Source organism: Festucalex cinctus, chromosome 1, assembly GCF_051991245.1.
Source record: "Festucalex cinctus isolate MCC-2025b chromosome 1, RoL_Fcin_1.0, whole genome shotgun sequence".
Lineage (NCBI taxonomy): Eukaryota > Metazoa > Chordata > Actinopteri > Syngnathiformes > Syngnathidae > Festucalex > Festucalex cinctus.
Genome location: NC_135411.1, coordinates 8,192,137 through 8,195,435, shown reverse-complemented (window position 1 = coordinate 8,195,435; position 3,299 = coordinate 8,192,137).

Sequence of the window (3,299 nt, the reverse complement as noted above, 5' to 3'; positions counted from 1 at the left end):
CAACCTGAACCGTCCGTTCACGATTACAATTCAAGCCGCCCTTGTTTACCAAAAAAAAAAAAAGTCGACGCAATATGAAAATTTTTGGCAGATGCGTACATCAATCACCGCGCTCTGTGTGACAGTGGTGATCGTATTTAATGGCGTTCATATTTGCACAAGCAAGCAGGCAATTTGTCACTTTTATTCGGCGTCAAAGCAAAGTCAGTTGATAAAAGTGGGAAGTTTCCCTCGTCGAGGGCCGAGCCAACGCCCCGCTTCGAAAAAAGTCCAAAGGTGTACGCCCCCTTTTTTGCATTTCCGACATTTTGATGAATGGCCTTTTTGTCATTGCTAAACTCCACTTCCATTGATCTGTGATGTTGATTTATTGATTGACACCATGATTGATAAGCATGCTGTTTTTAAAGTCGGGGCGCAATAGACACACGGTACAATATTTTTTTTGTATCTTGAAGGGGCAATTAATCACTGATGGACCTGACGCACGACATTTCAAAGATATGAATGGCAAGTGGTGTAACAGAAAATATTACTTTTTAAAATACCGGTACGTATGCCTTATATAAATACAAATACAGGGTGATAAAAAAAAAAAAAAAAAAAAAGAATGACCGTATTTCACGATCAAATATTTCGTAAGTAAATGTACGAATCAGAATGATTCCTTATAAGTATTTTTTGCTATTTTTCCTTTATAGAATATTTGATCATAAATTAGGTCATGTTTTTTAACCCTGTATTATTAGGATCTATTATTGTATTGATTAACTCATTCACTCCCAGCCATTTTCACAGAAGCAATCCCGTTCACTCCGGGCTGGTTTACTGCATTTTGACTGATTTTGCAAGGCCCACAGAATATCGTGTTCTATTGCTATAAAAGCATGGAACCTATCAAAAGTAAGATTAAAGTTTCTTCTTTCATTAGTTAAAAAAAAGTATGTTTCTATCTGTTTCCGTTTTGCAGCAATTAGCATTAGAAGAGAGCTAAGTTTCATCAGTTTTCACAAATCTATTTAAAATTGTAAGTAATTTCGCTTTTTTTTCTACATGGCCCTGGTTGATCTCCTTTGCTCTGCTGCCACCTGCTGGCCGTTTGTGTAATAACTACCATTTCTGCAACCGTTCTTTGCGGTTGAGAGGCTGCATCAAAGCCTTCTGTATGCTCTAGCATAAAAAAACAAAAACGAAAAAACGTATAAATACGTCTTTGGGACACTTAGAACATTAAAAAAAACGTATTTACACGTTATTGGGAGCAAATGAGTTACCCACTGATGAATCGAATAATCCGGTAAAAATTTATTTTACATTAAACTCTATTTCAAAACCATTTTCCCCACTATTTTCCCCAAATGTCTTGTTTTGAAAACAAAGAATCGGGCTACATTGATGAAGGACTACAGAAATCAGAGAATAACTACAGCTGAGTGAGAGAGCTGTCGATTACTTGGGTAATCGATTACTTGCTGATTAATCGATTAATTCTAACATCTCCGTTTAGAACTGCAAACAAATATTTAACTGTAATTATGAGATTAAGTAATTGCAATTAATTAATTGATGTAATTAAGAAACTTTTCTCCTTTACTAATCATATTCGCACCAAGCGGAACAATTTGGTTCAGTATACTACACCCCGAATATGATTACTGTATATTACATAAAGCTGCATGCCAAAATAAAAATAATAATAATAATTCTTGATATGGGTTGAAAAGAATCTGTAGAAGGCAATCTGGAGACAGCTTCATACCGGAAACAGGTGGAACACTTTGCTCACAAGAGGAGGTCCCAAAATAGCTGTCAACAGGTGCAGCAGCCTCGACGCGACAGAATGTGTTTAATTGCAGTGATTGTCTCAATAGAGCAAATATGTTAAAGGTGCCCTCAATTTGCACCATGTTCCGGTCTGTGTCTTATTCAGAGGAAGACCAAAAGTCATATCTTTTTTCAGTTTTTTCAATGACCAATTTGGTTTTTGATTTCCATCGTGCAGTGGTTCTTAAAGAGATACTTGACTCATTGAACCCTTTTCAGCAGTAAAAAGTTAATATTTTGTCTATAATTAATGTGATAACTTCATTATTTTTCATATACAATTAATACCTTGAAAAATGACGTGGATCTGTTTACTGACCAATCCCAGAAGGCAGGTGAGCTATGATTGGTCGTTACCTACTTAATCAGCACAGGTGATGTCATCTTCAGTCGACAGCAAGTGGAAAAATTACTTTTTAAAGGTATTAAATCAAATTAATTCTGGACAAAATATTAACGTTTCACTGCTGAAAATGGCTCAATGAGTCAAGTATCCTTTTAACATAGGTTCGATCGAATCCCAGGGGTTCGACGGAGCTCAAGGCACACGCCTGACTCAAATGACTTCTTGATTTTTTATTATTTTAAGTAATCCTTCTGTCTGTCTTCATTGTATCTGCTGCCCCTGGGTTTCACAATGGTGGTCTTGAATTTTGGGGGGAATATTTATCACCTAGACAAAGTGCAATTTCTGCATAAATTGCGTGGGAATGCTGAAAAGCTGAATGCTATTAGCTGAAAAGTTTTGAATGCATGTGCTTATGAAATAAATTGAAAGATAAATTATGCAAAAATTAAAAATGATTTAGTTGTAGATAAATGACAAATGAATAAAAAGAAAACTTGAACTGCATTCTATATAAAGTGGCATTTAATCTTTTCAGTCAAAATTATAATCCATTTCCTTATATGATAGTCAGTTGGTATCAAACCATTGAATGTCCTAAAATGTGGTCCAAGCGGGGTTTGAACCCAGGTTCTCCATGGTGCGAGGCAATTGCTCTAAGCATTGAGCTAACCGGACTTGTTCAATATCATGGCTAATGGCATATTTATTTTGAAAAGTGTCATCTGATGCTGAAATGTAGCATGCATTTAACCATTACAGTGAAATTATAATCCATTTCCTGCTCTGATATTCAGTTGGTATTGAACCATTGAATGTACTTAGCGTAACAGTCATGAATATATTTGCAATGTGCAGCCTGAGGTGGGATTCGAACATGCAACCTCCTGGAAAATGCACACTACCAACTGTGCCACCGAGTAGTATGAGACACCTGGTATGATGATGATGATTTATTGTATGTATGGAAGTGGGCGTTGAAAGCGGTACAGCACTTAGAAAAAGTTCGTTGTCAGTCCCATTGAAAATTATTGGGTAAAACTTAATTAACGTTAAAATTGTGTAAATACTGTAAGTAATGTGGAATCAGATGCTATATAGTAGGGCTGGCAATCTTTGACTGTCTCAC